Source organism: Hermetia illucens, chromosome 1 (assembly GCF_905115235.1).
Source record: "Hermetia illucens chromosome 1, iHerIll2.2.curated.20191125, whole genome shotgun sequence".
Classification (NCBI taxonomy): domain Eukaryota; kingdom Metazoa; phylum Arthropoda; class Insecta; order Diptera; family Stratiomyidae; genus Hermetia; species Hermetia illucens.
The window spans coordinates 63,001,331-63,028,994 of record NC_051849.1 but is presented as its reverse complement, the minus strand read 5'-3'; the positions used below and the strand labels follow the sequence as shown (position 1 = coordinate 63,028,994).

General features: G+C 41.4%; 1 protein-coding gene and 1 long non-coding RNA gene across 6 annotated transcripts in view; one reads left to right on the top strand and one right to left on the bottom strand.

Moving 5' to 3' along the window:
• LOC119646283 (synaptic vesicle glycoprotein 2C-like) overlaps positions 1-27,664 on the top strand; it is a 92,550-nt gene that overhangs the window by 31,833 nt on the left and 33,053 nt on the right. The window contains exon 1 of one of the 5 annotated variants that reach the window (XM_038046694.1): positions 7,043-7,670. The exons of 2 other annotated variants lie outside the window; for them this stretch is intronic. The gene's annotated coding sequence lies outside the window, so the exon portion shown is untranslated. Of the gene's footprint in view, positions 1-7,042; positions 7,671-25,487; positions 25,642-26,405; positions 26,468-27,664 lie in introns of those variants that run through there. 2 more of the 5 variants (XM_038046695.1, XM_038046696.1) reach the window with 2 other exon arrangements.
• On the bottom strand, positions 25,486-26,031 carry LOC119646285. Its single transcript, XR_005248716.1, has 3 exons — positions 25,968-26,031; positions 25,683-25,841; positions 25,486-25,617 (listed from the first exon to the last, which is right to left on the bottom strand). It is a non-coding gene; the product is annotated as an uncharacterized LOC119646285 (long non-coding RNA).

The window sequence follows — 27,664 nt, the reverse complement described above, 5'->3', positions numbered from 1 at the left end:
GAGCCACATATCTACCCCGGAGAATGATAGGTTGGCTCCCAGAGAGTTACATTCGGGATCAATCCATCCGCGGTTTACTGCTTAAACTTAGCTTTCAATGTCAGCACCCTTGCAAGTTTTTCGTCACGTTTTGATATCACATACGAAACCCCGGAAATTTATTTTTGTTCCTTGTATGTTGGCAGCATCTTCTAACATAGCTTTAAAGGCAACTTTGTCGGCATTCTTCGACTTCCGAATTATATATAAAACTGCCTTTATTAAATCTTTCTTCTTACTTTGTTTCTCTGCTACTCCATTGTTCAGCACAACAACAATACATATTTCTCCAATGTAAAGTTCGGGGCAATGTAAGAGCTTTAGATGTCTGTGCATCTCTTCATCAATATTATCTTCACACACGCTTTGGAATAGCGGGGTTTGGGCTTCTTGACAGCTGCATAAACTTCATTAGCTTTCAATAATTTACCCAACCATGTATTGACTATTTTGGTTTAAAGTTACTCCCAAAGATGCCAATTCACGCAATTCAATGGTACTTCAAATGGCAATATTTTTATTTAATACCTGATATGAACACATAATGACCAAAACCCTTCTGCCGCATGTATGACTTTGAACTCAGCGGAAAATTACAGCGCACACACGAAATTTGTATCGTGATTTAACAGTTATACTCAGCTGTGAATGAGTACCTGAGTTAAATCAAGGTAATAATCTCGGGCGAGCGCAATGCTGACCGCATTGCCTCCTACAGCCACAAATTCTCACCAAACTTCGTGACAATAGCACCAGCCGTTTCTGGATAAATCGGGTATGACAGACAGACGGACAGACACACTGAACCGATCCTAATAGGGTTTACTTCACACAAACTGAAGCTGAAAATCGGGTGCAACCGGAATTAGGATCTTTCAGTCAAGACCGATTAACATGAAATTTAGCGTGGGAGTAGAGGGTGGCATTAGAAACAAAAGTTATATAGTGTCGATGTGCGCCTTTTTTGCGAAATAGCTACGAAATCGTCAAATGGTCAATTCTAAGAAAAAAATGCTTCATGAAAATTTTTTGTACAAGTAGTAACTTTGCCTGTAGTAACACATTTCATGTACAAACATGTCATATTTTTCAATGGTTTTTCGCAAATAACTCGAAAATCAAGCATTTCATGTAGAAAAAACATTAAGCAAAAGCAAAGCATATTAAATAACATTTTTTTTGTAGGTGCAATATGAACTGAGTTATAGGTCCTCAAAAATAATGAAAAAATACTAAAGTGTGAAAATGTGGCCTTTTCCTTGCTAAAACATTAAGTGAATAGTTTTCATTATCATCGTTATTTTTTTTGAGTTATTTCAAAAATATTATATTTTTTTTTTAGAAAAATACAAAATTTTTTTTTTGGGGGTAAAATCACTATATCCACCAAATTTTCAGAATTTATTGCGAGGGGAGGCGCACATCCGCTCTATATAACTGTTGTTTCTTATGACACCCTCTTTTCCTACCCCAAATTTCATGTCAATCGGTCTTGACTGGAAGAATTCGTAGGTTGAAAGCTTTAATGACTGGAAGGGAATCTCTGATAATATTTAGAATTAGAATCCTTTCATTCTTAAAATCAACAGTACTGATCCACAGCAATATTAATGAGAACCATCCTACAAAAGCGCAAAACAAGTAAATTTTCCCATGATGTGGAGAGTGAAATAGAGCATTAAAACCTTCGAAAAACTTTTTCCAAACTCAAATAAAAGCTGAACGATCGGCGAGTAAGTCGTGTCGATGCAACTTGAATAAAATAATTGAGCTGAGTTGACATTGGCACTCTCGTTTCCCAAATAATTTCACTTTTATTCCACTTTCACTGCTTAATTGCTTGAACATTTGGCCAACTCAGTTAATTAGTATACTAGAGGCTGGAGTCGCAAACAATGTACATACATATATACAAGCATAATTCATCAGATCTCATAGTATGTGAACTTTTTTAAATGATTATATTTACTAATAATAGTTTCTAGGAAATTTTCCATAATGTGCATACAGTATTCACTTAGAAACGGAAGTGCAGTGATATACAGTTTGGAAAATTTTCTGGTATCAAGCCAAATGCCTGTTTTCGGTAGGGATTATATGTTTTGCAGCTCAAAATTAACAAAGCGAATTGTCTTTGTCGCGAGGGGTTCTGCATACAGGTATTCCGTTCGCACCTTTGCCAAGCAGAGCAGGGAGAAACACACCATCTTGAAGGCTTTTGCAACCACCACCTCTAGCGCAACGATAAACGAAGTTGGACTATAATCAATGCGTGCTCACGGTTCGCGGGTTCGATATATTCACCCAGCACTGAAGAAGGGAACAAGTTGTTCCCGAAATATCGCTGTATGTCGAATAATATCACTAATAGCAACGAAGACGTTGTTGAGTTTCAATTCCTAAGAAGTAAGACTCCTATTAAAGTCTTCCTGCACGAACAACATGCCACCACTAATAAGGCGATGGACACTACTGAACTCTACAAACCTTACACCGTTATCATCACCTCCATCAGATATCCGAACAAGATGTTTTCAGAGCTCACCTTAGCGGTCCCGAGATGAGATTTTGGATACTGCCTGGGAAGGGCACTTCAAGCAAATGGTTTGCCGTTTCTTCATTGCTTTCTGTGTACCTCTCTTTCTATAAACGTTAATTAACCAGTTTCTGGCTACGTTCTTTAACCAGAATCAGCTTTAGCTTTGAGGTTGCCTCAAGTGAGTTAGTCTCTTCGTAAAAGCGCCTCCATAATGGTCATTTGGCCGATCTTATGCTATTCTTTAGAGCCTTCTGTGCATCTTTATAGCGATTTCAGGTAACGTCTGAATCACACTTCAAAGCACGATTGAGGAGCATCCTTCTCGTTCTTCTCTGTTTTGTCCACCATGGTGTTTTACCTTTCTTTGGCATCTTGAGTGGACAGCTTTCTTCGAAAGCTTTTCTCACGCGAGTTGTGATCATCTGAGTTCTCCTCTCAATTATATTATACGTCACCCAATCTGTTTTCCGCGGATTCTAAAATCAATGCGTCTGTGATATCATTTGATACTCTCCACTCTCCGACCAGAGCCGCGATGTCAGGGGATGCCACCGTGATGCCGATGCCCTCTTGCCCGACCACGTTGAAGAAAGTGGATTCATTACCCAAATTAAGGATCTGCAAATCCTCTTGCATTGATGTTGGAACTTCCCCAGCATATGTGGTGAGCGTTGACATCACATCCTGCTATTACCCTCATGCCTCTACTTTTGGCATATTGGATAGCTCTGATGAATGTTCCACTGGGATCGCCTTCTGCGTCATAGGGGAAATATGCAGCGCACCACCACTCTTTACCTCCCTGTTGACTTTTTATGGTTAGTTTAGCCGATGTGGTGTCGCCAACGACCTATGTGATCGTTGAACAAATTAACCTGGAAGTCTTTTGAGACTACCATGCAGGAGCGGGGTCGATCACTTCCATTGGCATACAACAGGTCAGCATGTTAGAAGTTTAGGCAACTGACTACCCCACCAACAACCCACGGTTCTTGTATGAGGTATATAAATGTTTTGCAGCTATTGATCCGACGACTGATAAGTGCAGTCGCCACTTTACAATGCTGCAAATTGATTTGGGAACTGTGGCACCTCATCTACGCTTCAGATGAAGATGCCGGTCCGCCATCAAATGAATAGCGGTCTCAAGGCTCCCTCAATTCTGAACAAAATTATTTATGTATTTACGTACTCCCTGCCGTCCCAAAGATACTGAAATACATCAAGGGACACCTGGACAGTTTGATCGAGAGGGAGCAGGCTGATTTCCATTGCGGACCCATATCGAAGCATTCAGTAATACTTGTCTTTGACGTGTCATCGCGGCACTCGTCTAAGAACATATTGTGAAAGGCTGGTTCTGCGGTGTATTGCGGCACCTACTTATTCAATGCGATGAACAAATGGGTTTTGTTAAGCTACATGACAAATGGCAATTGAATAAAATTTTTAAAATATCCATAATTATTGTGGTGTCAAAGATAATGGTAGGTAGGCTTTTAATTCTGGAAGTTCATTCTGCATTCTTAATGTCCTACTACACTTTCTAGATAGGTGGTCGCATATGTTGAATCTAACAGAACGCAAGTGGTATCTGGTATCTGGTCACCTGGAAGCGAATTTGAGGTGCACCTATTCGGTCCTTTTCTGTTAGAATTTTGTACTGTTGATGATTAAAATCTCATTATTTTTTTTTCAAGTCTCTATTCCGGGTCTCACAAAAAAAAGTCAGCCCCTGTGAAAATTCCACTTTTTCCCTCTCCCAACGGACCTAAGAAGGGTCGTCTTCTTGGCTTGGTTTTGGGCTATTTTAAAGAGGATGGCTATTGGCCTATCACTAACAAACTAATCACTAAGCCGGAAACCATATTACAAATTTCAAGAAATCATTTTCTTTGCGTAGATCGGTAGGCTAGGAAATCACATTTCTTTTGATTTTATGACCGTAGAACCGAACGCTTATTGCGTATAGACTCAGGCTCGAGCGCACAGCATAAAGTCGCTTCATGTACTTACGTAATCTTGTACTCCCATTTAAACAGCAATACTTGGCAAGAGTCTTAATGTAGCCTTCTGCAAACGCATTTGTATTTCTTGTAACTGTATTTTGTTAATAATTTAGAAGGAAAATGTTCTGTTTTTCAAACGTGTTTTTTCAAAATGACTTTTTTCATATTTCTTTCTAATCTAAGCAATGAACCGATTATTATGAAATTTGGAATTATGAGGTTCATATTCTCACAAAATAAGTTAGTAATGTAAAATTAAAACCTTTTTGGTTTGAGATAAAAATTGGAGCCGGTGCAAGTCTGGCAATCGGAGAACTCAAGTTACGAACTTCAGCAGACTAATGTCGCATTACTTTGTTATGTTTGAATTCCAACTAATTCTTCACACTAAACAAATCGTAAAAGATACTTGAAAATAAGCCTTCTAATGTGACTTAACCTCTTAAATGTAATAATAATGAAAGTGAAGCACAATCTCATTGAAAAGGGAAAAAATAACATATGAGATAAGAGATTGTATGGAAGCCTTATTATCTTTAAATTATAGGGACCATACATCGGTAAGAGTCCAAAAGAATCTCACTTCTTTCTCTCTCCCTCCGTTTTTTTTAATGTAACCACCTCACGTTAATTGCACGGTGCCTTACAAACCATGCTTCTCCTCGCCTTCTAGCTTTTGGCGTGGTCTGGAAACCTTCCTCAAGTTCCTTTTTTTTCGGTAGTAACCATGATGGTTATGAAGATTTTTTTTATTTCTCGATCGATCGGTCTCCAATGCTCGTTTGTGTTGAACTGCAAGGCCCAGTAGTGCCTTTCGCACAATATTTCAAAGAACGGATTCTTAACATTATCATCAGTTGGCTTTTTTCACACGGATTGGGGGTTTTATCTGATGTTGAATTTTCCATTCAAACCTAAACAAATTTGTCAAATCAACGTTTCCCTCACCTCAGCTTCGCTACAAGGACAATTCAATAATTTGTATCCGATAATTTGAACATGCTAGCGAGATCCTATTTCCCTTTTCAGTACCTCCCAATAATAATTAATGGATGCAAGCATTTAGTGCCGACCATCAAATTGTTCATTTTATGTTTGGTATTTATCTGGATTTCATGGTCAAGTTATTGCCTCCAATTGTAATTTGTCTTTTCTAAATTCGACCTTGTCAGCGAGAGGCACTTGTTGCTTTCTCTAAGTACTCGTAGCTGGTCATTTGTGATTATTTGCTTACTATGCGACCACTCACACTTTCGTTCCGATGTTTGTTAATTTCCGACACGCAAGACTCACTTTACGCAGTTGATATTTTTAGTGTTTCAAGGCTTTTCCTGACAGTTTTCCTTAAATTATTAGATGCACGAAAATGCGTGAACGATATTCTACATTTTTGTGTAATATTATCGGTTTATTTTTGTCGTTCCGATAAAAAGCGATTTTACCTTATTGGGAAAATGAGGCTACGCTACCGAATAAGCCCTTAGGCGTTTACGCGTAATTAGGGCAGTGGTGTGGTATCCTTGCTGGAACTGTATGTTAATACTCTGCAATTCCAGCTAATAGTGGTGTATTTGGAAATAGTAGGTAGTCCATGGATATCCACTTGAGTCATGCGGATACTACTGCTCGTCCTCTCTGAAGGGAGGAATAAATTTGTGATTCCAATTAATGGTTGATTCCTGTTTAAATAGTGAAGCTGCTGTCAACTAATATTGCTCCCCTCCCAACTACTCGGATTCCACTACAATTTACCTCTGAGAAACCTCAACTTAGCAGACTTTACAGACGGAAATGAGCGCGCTATTATTATCGCCGTAAATCATCATTTTTGTCAATATCATAATTGATGTCCTTGCAAATTCGATGCGTGACCCATTTCAGGATTTCACACACCGGCGAGACAAGTTCAGGTAAACACCCAACAATGAGGTACGAATACTTTACACTCCCTTAATGCTGCTGGTTGGTCGGTTGGATGACAAGTTCACCTTTTTGTAGCGGCCTTGCGTAGCCTCTTCGCTCATTTGTTTCATCAGCCAAATGAAAGCTTCGGTCGGTGTTACCGACGCCTCGCATTAGCAGAAGGTTTGTCCTGCAATTGGAAGGAAGTGGAGCTGTTAATAGGATAATGAATCACTTTTCTAGGGCAAAAAGGTAAGGCTCTGATTCTTTCATTGCTTGGAGTCAATATTTGTTTTACAAAACTAGTGTAGAGTCATGCTTCCACCAATTTTTTAAAAAGATTAAAACTTTTTGGAAACCACCTGCACATGGGAACTCTTATCCTTTGTCCTTTCAACTACTGACATCACAAATTCAACGGTATTAATTCATTTTCCACGGTTTCTACTATTTTTGCGCTGTCTCTCTAATGTCCAACTTCAAAGCTTTTCCATAATTCCTTCAAACTATTTCCAGACTGGAACCAGATAGTTTTCACTCAGGAAGACGTGGACGTTGTCGTAGAAAAGAGATGTACATGGGCAAGGACACTCAAGTCTCTGGGCGGTAGCCGTAACGTTGATATTGTTGAAAGGTCATTGTTTTTTCCTCCCTGCTTCGTTGACAATGAACCCAAGGTGAAGTGTTATTAACTAACTAATCTTTTAATCAGTGACGGAGACGAGTTTCGTCGATAGCTCCTGAGCTAGTGTCCTGCCAGTGTGTTCGATTAGTTCCTATGATGTTAAATATTCTCGAAAGGACTTTTGGGCTATGGTTTAAAATCCAAAGTAGCATTTCATTGTCAGTGGTGAAGAATAGTGCTAGTATGCCCGATTGATTTCCCATCTCTTCGTTCTTTTTCCGTTATTCGTTGTTGGAATCAATAAAATTAGTAGAACGTGTGCCGCCCACTTAGGTATATATTTCGTGAACAATGCACACTTACGAGTATATTTAATGACGTGTGTGGTTATTTTCGGAAAAGTAAATTATTTTAACAAGAGTGTGCCTTTGAAAAGTGCTTTATGTGTTATCTTGCGGCCTTCATCTAAAGAAATAACTGTGAGAAATAAGACGTAAGAGTAGCAGAGTAAGCGGAGATAAATTATCCAGAAGCCTTGTCCCCATAATTGGAGCAGGTAATGAAAGACTAAAGATAGTGACAATTTGGAAGGAGTTTACAAAATAGTTGATTTAGAAATTTAAAGTTAATTGCTGATCCTAATATAAACCTAGTCTGTTTTAGTAGATCGAATAACGATTTTAACACCATGTACGCTAAAAACTTTTGGAAACAGGGTCTTAATTAACGACAAACGACTCCTCCCGATCGCTAGCATACGCTCACATGCTAGATTTAGAAACACGTGGTATAAGAAGAGCGATTTCCATTCACCTGCTTCCAAGAAAAAAGCATCTATTCACTTGCTTTGAAACTTGTCTAATTGTAAATCTAATTATAACTGACTCCACTATGCTCACTTTGCAGCAGCAGACTCCACTATGCACTTTGTAGCAGGAACAATGATAGCCTTGCAGCTTCCAACTTTCCTCCTTTTCCAAGTGTTGCAGCCTGTTTGAAACCTAGGCCCCAAACGCATTGCCTTCAATCCTTCGGGTTCAACGATCGCGTCTGCCAGTTTTTCAGCTAAGAACAAAGCAGTGTAGGTGTGGACTAAATCCTTCCATCATTTTCTCGGGTTCCAAGCCGGCCTAGCCCTTTGAGTTAGGCGTTAAGAATGCACTCAAACTCTTCCTTGTTTGTTGTAAGCCGACCAAAACAGATAGATGTGTGGATTAGCAACCTGCAAATTTTCAAACTTTACTGCTATCGAAACGTGAACAACGCCTCGACTGACCTCACACTGAAGCGGTCTGGTTATTGAAAGCAGACCATGATTGGTTACTATAATGTGCGCACGCCCCTCGACAACAACATCGAGAGTTTCCTGAATCTGGGTTGTTTCTTACGATTACGGCAACGGGTGGTCTCTTGCCCTGAGAGCCGGTTTCTGACAGATGATCTCTTTCTTCATACACTCCGAATACGCTAATGACATCTTTTTGCTCTTTTACCGGGTCAAAGATTTTCCCCAAATGGCTCTAGATTTAAAAAGATAGGCAAGTAGAAGTTGGACTGAAAATAAACTCCAACAAAACCAAAACTCATAAACTGACGGGTCTGGACTGGGATTGGGAAACTGGATGTCGCATTAACACCGCTAGATCCGCTCTGCTGGTACTATAACAAACGAAGAACAGGCACAGATCTGGCACCCCTACTCGATGTAACCGGAAGGCCGTATATATATACTCGCCATGAACTTTTGATTTGACAATTTTTCAGAAGCCTAAGTCAAAGTTAAAGTTTATATCCGTAGCATTTCTGATAATTATTTTATAGACAGGAACCTTCGTTTTCCTGTGTATCTGTCAACGTTATTATGGGGAGAACCGGGTATCGCACGGGACAAGGGCCCTGTAGTTCTCCGACATATTCTATCAACATGTGTCCTCCAGAGTAGTTTTAGGTCTAGTGTGATTCCTAAATCACCTTCATCATCTCCATGTCATTTTATGGCTCGCATGTGTTTAAGTTTGCGTTTCCTAGTGAAAGGTACTATATTAGCCTTGGCCGGATTAATGCGCAGCCTCGTCTTCGTGAAATTACTCATATTTGCCCCTAGATATTAAAACAATATCATCAACGTTACCCTGGACCTGTGTTTCAGTGTTTGTTAGATCTCCTAGGAGTTGATCAGCTACCATGTTGCACATTAATGGTGATAATACCCCACCTTGTGGGCTACCTTGGCAATAGAATTTGTACTTGTCGGCACTTCTATTTGCCTACTCTCCAACATTCTGCCCATCTAGAAGGCCAGGGTGTTTTCCACTCCCTTGCGGATTAGGACATCTCGTATCTCGTATTTGTTTTCAAATGCCCCCTTGCTGCCCAAAAACTCACATTGTGCTATTTCTTTTGTTTCAATGGCATTCCCTACTATACCCGTCAGCTGATACAAAGCAGTTTAGATTGACCCTTCTGCCTGGTGAGCGCGTTGACATGAATGCAGGGGATTACGCATTATAATGTTAGTTCTAATATTTGTGGTTATCTATGACCTCCTCCACCATTTGAAGTACGATATCAAGCAGATTGGTCTGAAAAATTTAGAAAGAAAGGGACCTTTTTACCCTTTTTCGGAATGAAGACTACTCTTGGCCGCATCCATGTCCTTGGTAATATACCCCAAGGCTATGCTGCCCCTTGTCACTCTTAGGAGAGATGATTAGATGATTTCTGGCCTCTCTGAAGTAGTGTTGCTAAAATGCCATCTACTCTCGGTAATGTCAGTGGTTTCTTACTCTAGCTTCCGAGCATACCACTTTCGCTAGTTTCCAATTCACCTTTTTCTCCCTCCTATCCACTGTGACGGTGTCAAGCAGAATACTATTATCTTCCGCCGTGGAAATGAGCTCTAAAAAGCAGATGTACCCTATCTTCCTCATTCTCAGTAAACGTTCCATTTTCCTTCTTCAAATAGACAGAATATATTGCCTTTTCTGCACAGCCTAGATGCTCTTCACAGAATTCCCTGAAGCTGTTTCGTTTTGCGTTCAGTGCGGTTTTGTACCACTGCCAGTCTTCGGTTCGTTTCGCCCGGTTGAAGAGTTTTCGCACTTTCACCACCCTTTGATGACTTAACTGTCTTATCGCGACAGCTCACCTCATGTGCGTCTTTTGAGGCCTTCAACCACTGTTTCAAATTCTATTTCGCTCCTGATCTCAGTTTTCTCAGCCATGTTGTCACTCAAGTTTCTTGTGTAGGAGCCTCACTCTGTTCTCGTGAGATTCCTTGTTATTCTATTTACTTCTGGGTTCCTCTCAATGTCAAATATGATTATTCTGTGATCAAAGATAGAAGACTCATCGAACACCCTCCAATTCTTGATCAAGTTGCTCATGAGAGTTACCTCTTATTAGGTGCTCGTTACCAATAGTGGTGTGTTCCCTACATTATGTATTTCTAACTTATTACTCAGGATGAATTCTAGAAAATGCTCACATCTTCGGTTAATGTGGGTGCTTCCCCTGACATCATGGTGGTCGTTGGCATTGCGGCCGAGAAGAAGTGGTAACGCCTTCTTCTCGCAGAACTTCGTCAGGTTAATAACTAATTCCGATGGGATCTGGTGTCATCTCCTGGGAAGTATCCTGATGCCACGGCTGCCTCTCGAGTTCTTCCCTCGGCTTCCAATGAGGCTTGGACAGTCATCAGGTCTCCCATTGGAAACTCCGAAAGACATATGTATGTTTCTTTTGCAGGCCCCTGGTTTTTCGCAAGAGGAATCAGAAATTACCTGCATATTTTCCTCCAAACTCTGCGCCTCTTCTAACTGCAGAATGCTCCGAATCTCTGGCCATTCCTCTCCTTACGCCTTTCTTGGTTGAGTTCCTTATTGATAATCTTGATCTCAATGTCGGACCTAGCCTCGATGGGCTTTCTAACCTCTTCCTTCTTAACTGTAGAAAACACATTTCCCTTCCCCTGAGTATAATCTACAACAAAAGTCTAGAAGAATGCTACTTTCCCCATCTCTGGAAAGAGGCCATTGTCATACCGATCCTCAAGTGCGGAGAACCTTCTCTTGCTGTGAACTACCGCCCCATCTCTCCTCTTGCTCCAAAATTCTGGGAAGATACGTCAACGACTGGTTAACCGCGCACTTCAATCTCTTCATTGCCAAAGAGCAGCATGGTTTCGTTAAACACAAATCTACGGCTTCAAACCTTCTGGTCTTTACCAACTTCGTTGCTAAATGCTTTAATTCACGACAGGAAGTGCATGCTATGATATTTATAATGATTTCTCCAAAGCCTTTGATACCGTTGATCTCTCTAAACTCTCATTACTCAACGTCCATCCGTCAGTCATCTCCTGGCTTTCCTCCTATCTTTCATACCGCTCCTGTAAAGTTTCTTTTCATCATTACTCATCTCGTTCATTCTCTCCTTCCTCTGGCGTTCCCCAAGGCTCTATACTTGGTCCCTACTCTTCTTATATTTCATCAATGACCTCATCTCTATCCTCACCTATCCGTGTTTGCTTTATGAACATGATCTTAAATCATTTGCCTCTGTTTTGTCTCCGCTGGACTGTGCTCTCTTACAGTCCAACCTCCATAATTTAGTCCGTTGGTAAAAAAAGTGAAGTGACGGCGGCTTTACGGTTTCTTACCAGCACAGAGGCAAATCGTCAGACGCTGCCTCACCTCTGCCCTGGGAGCAGCGTGACCGTAGCGGCTCGCAGATGTTGCATGCTCCTTTATATAATTCGTAAAACACGACATGCCTACGAATTATATTGAGCGCAAATCCGCCTTGCTGACCAAAGCTGGCCATGGCTGAAATATTCGTTTTGAGAATGAAGAGGGGTCCTAAGTCCGCATCAACTTAATGCAGGACCGGACCAATTGAGGAGCAACTTACTCCTTCTTTTCTGGTCCACGGACCCCTCGCTGGGCCTGCACCCAAACTTTTTTAAAAAAAGTGAAGTGACGGCGGCTTTACGGTTTCTTACCAGGACAGAGGCAAATCGTCAGACGCTGCCTCACCTCTGCCCTGGGAGCAGCGTGACCGTAGCGGCTCGCAGATGTTGCATGCTCCTTTATATAATTCGTAAAACACGACATGCCTACGAATTATATTGAGCGCAAATCCGCCTTGCTGACCAAAGCTGGCCATGGCTGAAATATTCGTTTTGAGAATGAAGTCCGTTGGTGTTCGGTCAGCAAGCTAACACTGAATGTCAACAAATGCCACTGGATATGCTATTTGCTTAAACCTTTCCGAACATCCTTTTCCTATTCTCTCAGTGGACAACACCTTTCACTACTGACCTCCTTCACAGACCATTCGACGACAAACTTCATTTCAATTCCCACTTCGTTGACATTATCAATAGAGCTTCCAAAATGTCTGGTTTTATCCTACGTTCCTCCTCCGACTTTACCTCAATCCAGCCCTCCATAACACTTTTTAATTCCCTTGTCAGAAACATTTTTGAATATTGCTGTGTAGTCTGGTCCCCCTTCCGCATCTGTGACTGCCGCGCTCTTGAAGTTGTACAAAGAACCTCTCCCGGGTTGACTATCCATCACGACTTCGCACCCTCAACCTCCCCACCTGCAGCATGCCGTATTTGCCTTGAAATGTGTAATCTTTTCAAACTCTGCAATTGCCTGATGGACTGCTCTGCCAATTCGGATATTACTTTCCGTACCGCCTTTCATAACACACGTAGTACGGACATTTTTGAAGTGCCCTTCGCGGAGCTCGAGATTTACTTCCACTCCCCGATCCCGAGGCGATGCCGGTCCTACAACGCCCTACAGCTTGGGTCCTTTGACTCTGTCTCCTTCTCTAGTTTTAAGCGTAAGGTAAGACATTTACTTGCTCCTCCCTCTGAGGACAATATGTAATAAGGAATTCTGTGTATTATCTTCATTAAATAAATAAATAAATATCCCACTTTCATTCTTGGAGCTTGCCCTTGCAATTACTGTAAATACAGCTTTTGCGTGGTGGAGGTTTAGCCATATTGGTTATCGACTCCGGTAGTACTTGGAGCTCTTCTTCAATATCGCAGTATTACCCTCCTCCTATGGCATAATACTACTTCCTTGGATTTCGCTGTCCAACTCCGGCTCCAGTTTCTCCTTTTCAGTGGGCACTAGGCCTGCCATTTCAGCCCCTATGGTTTCCGCGATTCCTTCGCGATAACTCCGTCCCGTATGCCCTCCGAAATATCCTTCCTTTCTTTCTCTCTGTGCACGTGCATAGGTATGTTACCAAGTCTACAATTGATTACGACGTTTAATTACCTCCAAAAATCGGTCATCTATCCCGATCGTGAGGAGGGTACTTTGTACTCCTCCTTGCTTCTAAAAACTCTCCATAATCGTGTGTGGAGATCCATGTTTTGAGTGATGAGGAGGCGTAGAAGCTTCCCCATCTTTATCACTGCGGCTTTGGGAAGGTAGGCAGTTACCATGTGTACATACCCCTGATATACAATCCCCAGTACATGCCGACAGTTCCGTTCCCTTCTATCCTGGCAATTTAAGGGCTATAGTCCGAATCCAGTCCGCCGTGTCCTCCGTGGCGCAGTCTACCCAGTATAAGCCTTGATTGAAAGCATACACCGGTGAGCGTGAGCTCCTTATTCCATTCCTCACACATCTCCATGACGATAAGGTCCTCAATTATTTCCTGCTCCTCAAGAGTGGTGTATTTGCTTGGAAAAACCTTTGGCGATTTGGCCAGTCGAATGCTCTTACGGCATTAGTATAGCTAATCGCGGGTCTCCTGACTCCAACCTATGGCCTCCCTGGGATATTTCTTCCTTCGGCTCATATTTAAGTTTCTTGGGAGCAATCCACTCTTGCGGGCTGATTTCCGCTGCTACCCGCTTTCTTGGCTCCGATTATGAAGGCTTAGCTCTGTCCTGAGCCTTCCTAAGGGCCTCCTCTGGCTTCAGGCCTTCAGAGAGCGCGGATATCATTAATCACCTGTGCTACTGAGGTGTATCTCCTTCCTAACGTCTGATATGGCGACCTGCTCGTCCCTGCTTTTTGAGCGGGGACCTTTGTTGGTTGTGGTCTTCGCAGTGAACCAATGTGACTTTAGGTCTACTGCTTCACCGCCCAAATGCTCTCTTATTGGGTGTGGTCACCTAGCCCTCAGTATTCTGGGATGTGCCTTCATTTGATGGGCCAGTTTATGTGTTAGGTTTCCTTATATTTTTCTTTAAATCCCATGAGTGTGGGAAATTAGGTGTTCCGCTGTGCCATAGCCCCCCATAACACGGCTACCCACTCAATTAAGCTCCGTTTGAATACAGGCAATTACCCCCGAATCCAAACCATCCAATGGACACGGTTTGCATAACACCCTGAATTGGGGGAGATATTTCTGTTAAGACTAGAGTCACCTCGTACAGGTTGTGACTATCACCACCCACTAACGGTCTTGGTAGTTGAGAGGTTTGGCTCTTGGAGAGCCACATATCAACTCCAGAGAGAAAGGTAGACAAAAGATAATCGCAGCCACTTCTGCTTATTACAACTGACGGACTGAGACGGTGAGAAATTGTACACCTTACTTTTATTAAGGTGAACTGATGATGCGTCTACAAAAATTCAGAAAGATGGAATTGTGTAACGATGGAATTTTGCATTAATTCCGCGACAACAGCAATTTGTACGTAGCCTACATAACGACGCGATACCATGACCATCAAATAGTGGATAAAATCCGGCCAAATAGGTTGCGGTGGGTGGGTCACTTAATCCGTATGGATGAGGATGATCCAGCCCGAAAAGTCTATAAGGGCAATATCTATGACAGAAAAAGAAGACGAGGTAGACCCTGCCTGAGATGGAATGACGGCGTAGGGCAGGACACCAGACAACTTTTAGCGATATCGAATTGGTGAACCTCGGTGCAAAACCGGGATGTCTGAAGTTCCTTATTAAGGCAGGCCTAGACCACATACCGGTTGTTTCGCCGTTGATGATGATGAAATTTTAAGGCCGTTGTGTGGATCACGTGTTTTGCCATGTAACATATGTATGTATGTCTTAATAATTGAAGGAATATAAGTTTAAGCTATGTACGAATGGGTAAACGTACGAAAATAAACGTAGGTAATATAATCAAAACACCAAAACCTTCATACCTGACGCATTCAGCTGCTAATTTGTCGTCCACTCACCGGCTCAATTATAAGCGATAAATTTAGTCACTGAATGAACTGCAGCATCTAAAACGATCCTTCCAATTACCGGGCTCCCCGCCAGCGCGTGACGACGGAATACTTTGTTGGAGCTACAGTATTCGCGAGGGGACCTTTATGATCAATTTCACCATTTCTTTACCATTTTTTGAGAGATACGGGTGGGCTTTGGTTAACTAGGATGGTACTATGACCATAGCTCAAGCACATAAATCATTAGAAGTGCCACTAAAACTTTTTCTTTCCCACAGAGCTTCTGCTTTGAAAGATTTTGTACAATTTTATGCTTATATTCTGGTTGTTCGTGGAGCGTGTTAAGTGATCGAACATTTCAGGACCAAAAAGAGTAGTCCAGGATAGATTTTTGATGCCGTTTCCGCTAATCAAATCCGAAGAGTTGGCGGCTGGTAAGGCAGAATACAGCATCTCGCGACCGGTGCTCACCTACGGGTGTCCTATCTGGTTTAATTTGGTGGTTTTCTAGCCAAATGGTGAAAATAAAGATCTTTGATAGGAAATGTCTGCGTGCTTGCACAGGGCTTAATAGGACTAAGTTGAAATTAGTGTCCATGTTTTTTTATATGTTTATATGTTTTTATATGTTTATATGTTCATAGTTTATTGAAGCAGTCGTATTAAGTTGAAAAACGAACTAGGTTTTTTTTTCCTTATCCTGTAAATATTTTTATTTTTTCCCGCATACAATCATTTCGGAGACCACGTACCTAATTCCTAATTAGGTACCAGCACTGAGGAACGAGGCATGCGGGAAAAAATAAAAATATTTACAAGATAAGGAAGAAAACCTAGTTCTTTTTTCAACTTAATACGACTGCTTCAATAAACTATGAACATTATGTAACTAATGAGGTGATGTACACAGCTGTCGATTCTCGATACAGTTATCGTCAGATTGATTCGGAATCATATAGTGCGATCGGCTTCGCATGGCGAGGACTCTTGGGTTTCGCAATCGCTCTACCCAAATGATGGGTATTTTAAGAAAACTCTTACGACAGTCTCCATTCCTCCCGAAGCGTTCGTGTATCTTGACAGGAATGGTATAATTCAATGGTCTAATTAATTTTAATATAGATTTGAGAGCAAGTGAAAGTAGGATGAAAATGTATAGACCTAAAATAGAACGGGATTCATACTCAGAAACTCACTCACTTGAAAATTTTAGTTTCTGCATTTTGCAAATTTTGTGGGAAACGTCCCTAAGACTATAAAATTTTGTAAAAACAGAATTTGTAATACAAGGGGCGATACCGGGAAGTTTCGTGCAAATCTTACTATAATTTGTCGCGCACTAAATCACGTTTACATGTTTTTAGTGCCCAAGTGACCTCAATATTTGGGACCTTTGCATTCCTTCTCCCCTTCTTAATCCCAAGGGCATGGCAAGATTGTCAAATCTTCCATAGGAAACTTTCCCTACATATCACAAATATTTGAAAAGCTTGACATAACCATTCCAACTTATCATTGTGTCAGTACATAAGTCATCGGAGTATACATATATAATATAATATACAACAATCGACAGCCCCTTCTTATATGTAGTTCTAGATTTGTGATGTTCTACAACTTACATATCTGAATTGAATTCGAAAGAACTGCAAAAATTTTCCGATTCAACTTGACCTTTAAGACATTGTGTTGAAAATGAGTGTGCGCATTGCACCCTGCATGTTTACAACGCATGGTTCCTCATGTGCCTAGAAATGCTTGTCAACAAACTAAACAACAACTTACTCACTGATCTAGACCAAAACAACATGTTTATTCCTTCTATTTCAACAACAATGAAACACTGTGGAAGCAGAAAACAAAATGAAGAGATGAAAACATTCTCAATGGCTTAGGTTTTACCGAGCACCAATGCCATGACCAGATGAAAACTCTCTGGGACAACCAACTCAATATTGGGCTTTCATGTCTTAACCGTCCATTTGTCACTAAATTGCATTTTATTTTCGTCTTCATTTTCATTCAAAACAACGATTTTTTGACATTGTGCCAGTGGTCAGTTGTCCTAACATAAATCATCTGCACATGTGAATTCAGCCTGGTTGGCTTGTATTCCTGTCGAATTACATATGTGCGACCATACATTCGTAGAGATTGCTAATTCCACATTGTTCTTTCTAGCCAATGAGATTTAGCTGGGTGATGTGACTGTGGTCAGAAGACGCACGCAATGCAGCAAACTTAGTGGCAAGTGCTGAGTTCACCTATTTATTGCTCTTTCTGATGACGACAGTTCTGATGGTTCCTTCATGTGAAAAATTTAGATCTCGTGAATAACTCAAGGTTGAATGAGTTCCATACCAGACGCTGAATTTTCCTGAATTTGCTGCAAAAGTAGCAATAGTTGTCACTTTGTAGAGGACGAACGACTAAATTTTTGCTTTAATGGGACTGGTCATTCCTAATCATTCTTTCCCCAAGAATCTTTTACCGTCGCCGAGCAAAATCCGAATATTCGGAATTAATTCGATTTTTGGCTATCCGCTGTAATTTAATTTACATATTTTACAGATAAATAATAATATAATATAACATGACGAGTGGGAAAGAACAGGAAGCCCACAGGGTGTCGACGTATAGAAGGGAATGAACCGCACAAGTAAAGTAGGCTGACACAAATCTATGATAACCACGAAGCGGCTCAGGACTTGCTTAAAAACTGCTCGAGAGACGAATACAAGCGAAGCGATCATTTAAAGAACCTGGGGAACATGGGTCAGGTTTTCTTAGGTAAGAAATCAACAATATCACGCATGCTCCTCCTAGTACAAGAAAGGTGCAATAGGTGGGGGAAATGGGGTTTTTGGGACATTTATTCATTCATCACCTAAAGGGAACGGTGATAGAAAAGGTGGGCTAACTGATTCAGTGTAAAGCAGGTTACAGCGTTTGCAGCATAGCAGGAAACAAAACAATTGATGGATTCTGGAATTCTCGATGTTTTGTTGCCAAAGAGCAAGGGAAAAGCCGGAATACCGGATTCTGGTGGCAGAGAATAGGAATTTCCGATTTAACATTGAGGAGGCCGTATGAAAAAGTAATCAATATTGTTAAAAGCAGCTGCGTAATTTGCAGGGCCGACAAATTTATAATGTACAAGATACCGTCCCACCAAGTCCTGATTACCGCTGTTGCTGCAAATAATTACAGACTTTTTCCGCTGCAGGAAAATGATGGACCTCAGCTAATAATCGACGGTAGGTCCAAATGGTTCATCATTTCCATCGAGCCTGCTAGAAGGAGTGATCAACAGAAGGCTGCTGTTTTCCAATTAACTAGCAGGTAGTCAAACGAAGCGTCAGTATGGTTTTTGGCCTGCACTTAGCGCCTACAGCGCAGTCAGCCAGAAAGGAAAGTACGGCAATTCTTCTTACTTGACAGAAAGAAACTTCAACCACTGGAAAAGGTGGAACTGCAGGCTAAATCCTGTCTGTCAGAATAATCCCTTCCATACTTATTAGAAGAAGCGGAAGAAGGAGAAGTACCAGTAGATGATATGGACCCAACTAATCTAATTGTAAATAAACATCGTGATCCTGGGAAGACTCCCAGCCAACACCGAATGAAGAATATTGTTTTTGCCTGCACTGCCAGGTGTGGTAATAATAATAATTGCTGGCGCAACAATCTAATTTGATCAGGGTCTTGAAATTTGTTTGAGCACTTCAGTCAAGACCGTTTCGGCACACTACAGGATTACAGTACCCTATAAGAAGCAACGGTATCATGTCGAATTCCTGTAAGGATGGCCAAACATCAAGGGGACAAATTCCTAACTGCGGAAATGTCTGTGGAAAAAAATATGTTAGCCTGGAACGAAGCCAAAGTTTAATAATCAAGGTTTTTACAATGGGCTCCATCATTTCGGTCCAAGTTATGTTGGATGCCGAATACCCTGCGCTCGGAAGAAGGTTTACATGCTAGCTAAACAGAACCCGGTCCTACATCTTGGGCACTGGAGGGTAAAATTCAAGAATACCATGAAGGATAAATTCACAAACATGAAAGGTTTCAGGAACAGATACCATATGCAGGAAAGCAACCGGAAGATTTCAGGATCAGGCTTGTAAAAGTAATAAGAACGAAGACTGGTTAAACTTCAATAACTTGCAGGCTGGTAGAAAGTTCAAAGCGAGACTCTGAGATACTGTGAGATGAGGTGGAAGAGAAAATTCAAGGCTCTGCAGGGTCCTTAAAAAGAATGAGTCGATCAAATTGGACTCTCTTAGCAAGCTATATGGTACTATACTTTCACAAACGGTAAAGTTGAGCCACCACAGGTGTTATACTACCTATTGATCTCACCTGAGAGCCATAAGATTACATGATATGGAGGTGAAACGAGAAACAGAAGTCAAATATTTCGGAATTACGCTACACCAAATTCTGGAAGACACATGTCAGAAACACGTGTCGGAAAGCCACCAGGGCTCTGATGACTTGTAAATCGATAGCAGGGAGAAATGGGGTTGCGACCCGAAGACACTACTTTGGATATATATATATGGATATATCTGGCCAGAAAGAACCGAGCTCAGCACGCACGCCAGGGAATTATATAAGCTCCAAGGAGATACCCAACGGTATCCCTGGAGGTCCTTCTGAGGCTAACTCCCCTCCATCTGCATACAGATGCAGGCAAGGTAGTATGAGTGAGGCGGGGAGCTGCCTACATCGAAGGAATATTGATATTCTTTCTAGCCGGTATCCGGAATTATTGATACCAAGGGATAACATGTGTGTCCGGATAGCTGAGTGGTTAGAGCACAAGGCTGTCGTACGGAAGGTCGCGGTTCAAATCTCGCTGGCGGCAGTGGAATTTGTATTGTGATTTGACGTCGGATACCAGTCGACTCAGCTGTGCATGAGTACCTGAGTCAAATCAGGGCAATAATCTCGGACGAGCGGAATGCTGACCACATTGCCTCCTACAGTGTTCTGTAGTGTACCGTTACGGTCTTGAATGAAGTGCTCTTACACACTTCAAGGCCCTGACCCAATATGGATTGTTGTGCTAACGATTAGTATTATTTATATTATTAAGGGATATCATGACAACGAGATTTCACTTCGATAAGAATTTTGAAACACGTTGGAGCAACAAAGAAAATTGGGAGAGCGTGGCTACGACATACGGCCTAAACCAGCAACTGATTACTTGGTACACTCACGGATCCCTCACAGCAGAGGGAGCGGGTGCCGGTGTCATTCGTCCAAGGAAAATGTACTTTGAGCCAATGGGCAGATACACTAGCATATTCCAGGCGGAGGTTGCTGTATGTCAAAGTAGGTATTGTTCGATATCTAACGACAAAATCAATGAAAAGTTGCCCCACAGGGAGTGCAACTACCGCCATACTGTGGAGTATGTTGCTAGTTCACGCCCTAATTTATGCGGATGATGACTGTACTAATGCTCAAAACGTCGGCATGGTCGATAGAAGAGACATGGACTTTTAATAAACCCGAATAAAACCGCGATGGTATTATTTACAAAAGGAAGAAACTGAACGGCCTTGTACTCCAGTTACAGTTTCGTTAGACGGCGGGGTTCAGTGCAATGGGTCTCTACGGTCTTATTGCTCGCAGGCTCCCCTTCACCTCGTATACGCACACACCTATGCTTTCTGGCAGCCTATTCTATTGTCAATGCTAACCATCGTCGTATATCAACCCAACTCGGAGATATTTCTCTGATCTTAGAGGAGACAATATTGATAGGCTTTATGGATGACTTGTCAGTAGCTTTAATCGCGAAACACCCCCAAGACGTATAACTTTTCGAAATTGAAACCGTTCATACCAATAAATACAATAAATTATGTCTACGAGTGGTTAGACTGAATATGGAGGAAGATAAGACGGAAGGAGTCCTTATTAATAATCGCAAGAAAAATAAAAACGAACGTAATTTCCGATGCCAAGTTGAGTTTCAAGGGGCTATACGCGAGAGAAGACAATGGAATCTAGTTCATCTCTAGTAAGGATGATTCAGGAAAAATGTAAAACTTTCCCCTTGGGGAGCAAAAGGAAGAATATTCAAAAGAGTTATTGTTTTCCGCATAGTTTAAAACTACACCCAGATGATAATTGCAACTTAGTTGGAATTGATTAGTAGGTGAGACAACAAAGCTAAATCATTTACTGACAGACTTAACGGGTGGCGGCCGCACCTCCAGGTAGTTGCAGAGTGAAATTAAGCAGGTGGGTAGGGACAAGTTAGACGTGGAGCTCCTGAAGTTCTTATGGATCAGCGACTGTTGGTGGATACGTGATAGACGACAAAATACACGGGCCTCATGATCGTAGATGTATCTCCCAAGACCACTGAGAGAAAATGCGAAGGCAAGTGACTACTCTCACGTGGCTCTGTCAGCGGCCGTCAATGCTATGGGTTCGAGAGGGCGTATTAGAACGCACGTCCGACGTTCCTCACGAAATGAGCGGTCGGGTAGTCACTGGGGAACACAGCGGAGTCTATCTAAAGCGTTGCAACACTTCGTACGTGTACGAATCGCTTAAAAGGTGCAAGTTGGTTGAATATAGGTCCAGAGGTCCCCTCATTAGATCCCCCGAGTTATTTCTCCGGCCATCACAACTTCCGGCTATAAGTAAATAGACATGAGTCCTGGCTTGCGTTGGATTTTGTTGGGTGCTTCATTCTAGCTGACATCAGTATTCTCTTATTATGCACAGACTTCCTGTGTCCCGAGGGACTGCAATATATGCAGCTTAGGTATCTGATAAACCCCACAACCTTTCTTAAATCACCAGGGAATATTTCAACCTGCTCGAGCAACAACACTCCACTACTTTATTTTTGAGGAAGTTGCTGATCCACATATCCATGCACTCCTCCAAAAATACAATATTACTACCAATTGAAGTATCTCCCAGCCAGTTAAGCATGATGTTCCGCACCACATAAATACTATTGGCTCTCTAATCTTCTCGAAGGCGCGTCCTACACGAAAAGATTTTCAACAACAACTTATGCAGCAGGACATATGTAGGCTTTCCAACAACTGTTGGTCATCGACTTTGTGGAGATTACAGATGCCTAATTGCTTCGATTCCGGATCAGTATCCCATTCTACCCAAGGATTTGCTCATTACTTAGCAAACTGTTGTGTTTTCTCGACATGGATCTCGCATATGCTTACACCACCCCTTTCAAACTCTGGGAGTTCATACCGATGACCTCTGACCTCTGCAAAGATTGTAAGGTCACTAAGTATGTTAAGAAAGAAGTAGATGTATTAACATGTGCTGAGGCCCTCTCTTGAGGGTGGATTCGGCGCTTTAGTATTCCAGCCGTTATAATCACAGACTATCTTCTCAAAACTCAAAAAGCTCGTCTGTTTCAAACGTCATCGGACGACTGCATTCTATCCGCAGTCTAATGGACTGCTGAAATGTTCGCACTGTAAGCCGGTATTGTGACACGCGACGATCCTTCCCGATCGTAGGTTTCGCCTTTCGTTTTACTTGGCCTGCGTACAGCCGCCAGTGAAAAGTTTGCTTCCAGCACTACTGATCTGGTATGCGGGGAGAACCCTCGACTACCCGACGGCTTGGTCATCGACAAGAATCTCTCCTATACCGCATTGTTGCGCCTGCAATGAAATGCCGTTGCCCATGCTCTTCGCCTCCTTCTTCTTATCATGCGCAACCAGTGGGAAACTCCACTAGGGAACTCGAAGTCTGCACCCACGTTCTGGTGAGGACTGTTGCCACCCGGAAGCTACTGCATCCTCGAACGTGAAAAGCCTGCGTTCAGACGTACGTTGGAGGCAAACTCAAAATGATCTCCTTAGACATGCTGAATCCATTCCTTCAGAGGGCAGACGTCAGGGAGGAAGAATGAGCACTACGTCTATTTTGGCCTCTACCAGCCAACCACTGCTGATAAATAACCAGAAAATAGACGTGAATACGAGTACCTAGGCGAAATTACTTTTCGAAAAGATATATGTGTTGCGCTAAAAAACAATTTAATCTCAGTGAATTTTCTAGCGTATGAGAACGTTGACCCCATACGTCAATCCCGTGTATTAAGAAATGGTTCGTACGAAAACAAGGAGAATTGGGTTACCGCCTGACACAGTTTCTTACGGAACACGGTAATTATAAGTATTTTTATCATTTCGGGTTGAACGAGCCTCTTTCATAATTGAGACAAACGCTGGATATATTTCAGCGTTCGACTAAAAGAACTTGCACTTCCCCTCAGGCGACTTGTCACTAGGACCCCAAGTCGAGTGATAGCCAGATTATTTTAAATTCTCCGTGTATTTCACTATCCACTGTGACTATAGTAGCTTGGATTGATTCCGTCGAATAATGCAGGCTCTAGACCGTAATGCAGAAACTCAAATTAGAATATATCATCCCGAAATAAAAAAAAGGCAGTTTTCCGCCTACGTCCTCGCTTCAGATATTTCCGCTTTATACTCTCTGCGGACCATCTGGTTTGATAGAATACCATGGGCAAAACGGAAATGTTTATGTTCCAGTTGAAGGCACCTACTCGTTCCACTTTTCAGGGAAGTTTTAGGAATGGCCACTGAGGGATAGTATCATCATCATCAACGGCGTAATCACCGGTATCCGGTCTAGGCTTGCCTTAATAAGGAACTCCAGACATCCCGGTTTTGCACCGAGGTCCACCGATTCGATATCCCTAAAAGCTGTCTGGCCTGCTGACCTACGCCATCGCTCCATCTCAGGCAGGCTCTGCCGCGTCTTCTTTTTTCCCATAGATATTGCCCTTATAGACTTTCCGGGTGGGATCATCCTCATCTATACGGATTAAGTGACCCCCCCACCGCAACCTATTGAGCCGGATTTCATCCACAACCGGGCAGTCATGGTATCGCTCATAGATTTCGTCATTATGTAACATAGACTACGGAATCGTCCATCCTCAAGTGGAGGGCCAAAAATTCTTCAGAGGATTCTTCTCTCGAACGTGGCCAAGAGTTCGGAATTCTTCTTGCTAAGAACCCAAGTCTCCGATTAATACACGTTCGAGGCAAAATCATTTTCTTGTACACTAAGAGCTTTGACCCTATGGTGAGACGTTTCGAGCGGAACAGTTTTTGTAAGCTGAAATAGGCTCTGTTGGCTGACAACAACCGTGCGCGGATTTCATCATCGTAGCTGTTATCGTGTGTAATTTTCGACCTTAGATAGGAGAAATTATCAAGGAGGGATAGTATATAGACTACCAAATGGTATCGGCGAAATGAGCGAATTGTAGACAATCTAAAGCGGTCAGTGTCAGAATTTGCTCTGCATATCCAATTCCAGGGCCAGAAAATTATCAACCTGCAAGCCCCCGTTTTCAGCTTTATTACTATATTGAAAAACAAAATATTTCCACTAACTTCACTCCATATAGAAATTGAAATAGAATATGATCCGGAAGGCCATTATAGTTAAAATTGATTTCAACACCTACTCATCTCGGGTTCGGGTGATACTCTCATTACTAATTCTTTGCATGGGAAACGGCCAATTACGCTTCAACGCAGCTGCTCCATTTAAGCAAAGAATAGTTACTTAACATGAAACTTTCAATAGATTGACCTTAAATTATCACTAGCCACACACGCTTCCTAATTCCCCACAAATAACCCTATTGTCTGCCTTGCAGCACGTACTATCGTAAAAGGAAATTAAACCACCATTTGGTAATACCTCCAGCGGACGGCATTAAAAATGAACTCCACTTCCAATCCATCCATTATATCGCTGCCTAATTATTATTAACATCCTTGTACTGTGTTCCTCCTCGGAAAAGCAATAAATGTACATTCCGAAAGTGACATGGAACAACATGGAATGTCCAAAATAACATAAGAAAAAACCGTATCATCAGACATTAATTATTAACGAGTAGAAATCGATAAACGAAATATTGACAATAATTTTATTTGGGAAGATATGAAGTTCAGGAATACAAATTGAACTTGAAACAGTTACAAGTGTAATTTCGAACGATAAACATACAACAGTAACGCCAGTACTGTTTGAACATTGGTTGGTGACTTCTTTCCTCTAACTTCGCTCAAGTGCTCACTAGGGAAATGTGTTGTGATTTTTTATGGAGACAGTGACGATTTAAGCGCATTTCTAATGTTGATAACTATTCCAATTACAATTTATGGACACTTTTAACGACGTTGTAGAAGTCATTTAACGAAAGCCCGTGTCATTCATGGTCAGTTTTGGGAGTGTTGTATGGAGTCTAGAGCAGTAGTGATCACTTTTGGTAATTAACTAGTGTATGATGCATGGTTTCGACATACTTACATACGCATACGAGTTTCTGCAATAAAACTATTTGATTTGTAATGAAATCCCAATTATCACAACACTCAGGTTCACTCCAGATGAATTTCAATAAACTGTCATTGGTGCAAATTTGGTGTAAACGAAACTATTATACCACTCAAGCGAGCCAGATTCTTTCTGAAATGCACACAGTTTTGAAGGTAACTTCCCGTGAGTAACTCGGATAGGGATAAAGTTAGTGGGAAACTATAATCTAGTTCCAAAGGTTGTGCTCTATTTAAATAGTGCTAATCCTTACCCTACCTTTGATCTACAAAAGAAATTTTGTGGAAGCTTTTCTGGCCCGACCCTCACCTGGAGACGTGATTTAACGGTCAATAACAATAAACAATAAACAATAATGACACTTTAATGACACACCAGCACCGGCGAACACATGAAATTAGCTCGAAAGCGACATCTAATGAGATGTCCTTCAAGAGATTAATGAAGCATTCTATTCAAATTCGTGTTTATGTGCGTGTTCACATCCGAGTTTATTGGTAACTCTTTAATTCCACATATTGGTAGCACTACAAAAAGGGCTTTCAAGAGCCGCCAAGACACGCAAATTCAATTGAAAAAATTAGGAATAAATGAATTCTTAATATTCAACGAAAAATCTTCTCAGATAGACTAGTTTATGATGTTTTATGCAAAATAGATTCATTTGTGGAACAGTGTTTCATTCGAGGACATCTAAGTATTCTATCCGTGAATTTCAGTTGAGTGTGTTATTTATACTTCATTGAACACGGAAGAATGTAAGTTACAAAGCCACTTGTGGTAGCTAAACCGTTCAAAGATGTAGTGTTTTAAATACTTTTATTATCTCTGAAATTCAAAGCAAGTCTTCGTAAATAACCAACCCATTTTCATTATATGCACCTTATGGAAATCGATCATTCCATTTATCATCTATTCTCTTCGATTCATCAATTATGTTTTTCCCTTTTGAATTAAAAGTCAATCAATTCTGGATTAAATGGAGTTAGACACATTGCATTAGTAACACTAAAAATGACTAAAATTTACTTTTGAACTAAATAGTTATCAAAAAATATCCAAGAAATACACATAAGTATAGTCTCAAATTCTCCTGCAACATGTGAGAAACTAACTTCAGCTTCAACTTTGTCATCCCACCCCATTCTTCTGGCAGAATTACATATTTGGAAAAGGACACGTGCTGTAACGCTATTCAAGAGTCATCCATTTTTTGGTCACTTTGATGTGGAAGTGCTGCTTAGTCAGGCAATGTTATTGCAGTGTATCTACTTTTCGTCTTCAGTCACGATATGATGTATAAAATCCTTGTTTTTTCTACCATTGACGCAATAATCACACGTGGAAAAACGCCATTCGATGCTTGTTGGCTTCAATGCCCTTGCTTTTGAATCACTCTTCTTTCAAACACTTAAAAACTTGAATGATTCCGTGAATTCAGCTAATCCGAAGAGAGAGGAGACAGTTTTGTAATCCAGCTGATGCAGTTGCTGCACTGTCGTATTCGATATATATGGCCTGGCGTTATCCTGAAGAAAAATGACACCATGTCTGTTGACTATAGCTAATTGTTAATAAATGTTTATACATCTCTTGGATTTTTTCACTACAATTTATTCCATCTATTCTTTCAACGGGGATAAGGAAGGAATGATGGATAACACCAGCTGCAAACCAACAACAGTCCCCACTGGTCACATTACAATTCTATGGATGGAAAATGGATATATTTGATTCCGTGTAAGGGAAGAAGTACATACTTTTTGTCGTCGTGTCTTCTGCTCCGTCAATTGGTGTGGAACCCATTTGTCCATATTTTTTACCATTCCAGTGAAATCCAAACTCCGGGAAATAGCTGAAGAATGAACATCTACTTTTTTGTAACTTCTCGAACTGATTGTCGGAGATTAGATTCGACCAAAGCCTTTAATTGACCATCATCAATGGCTGCATGA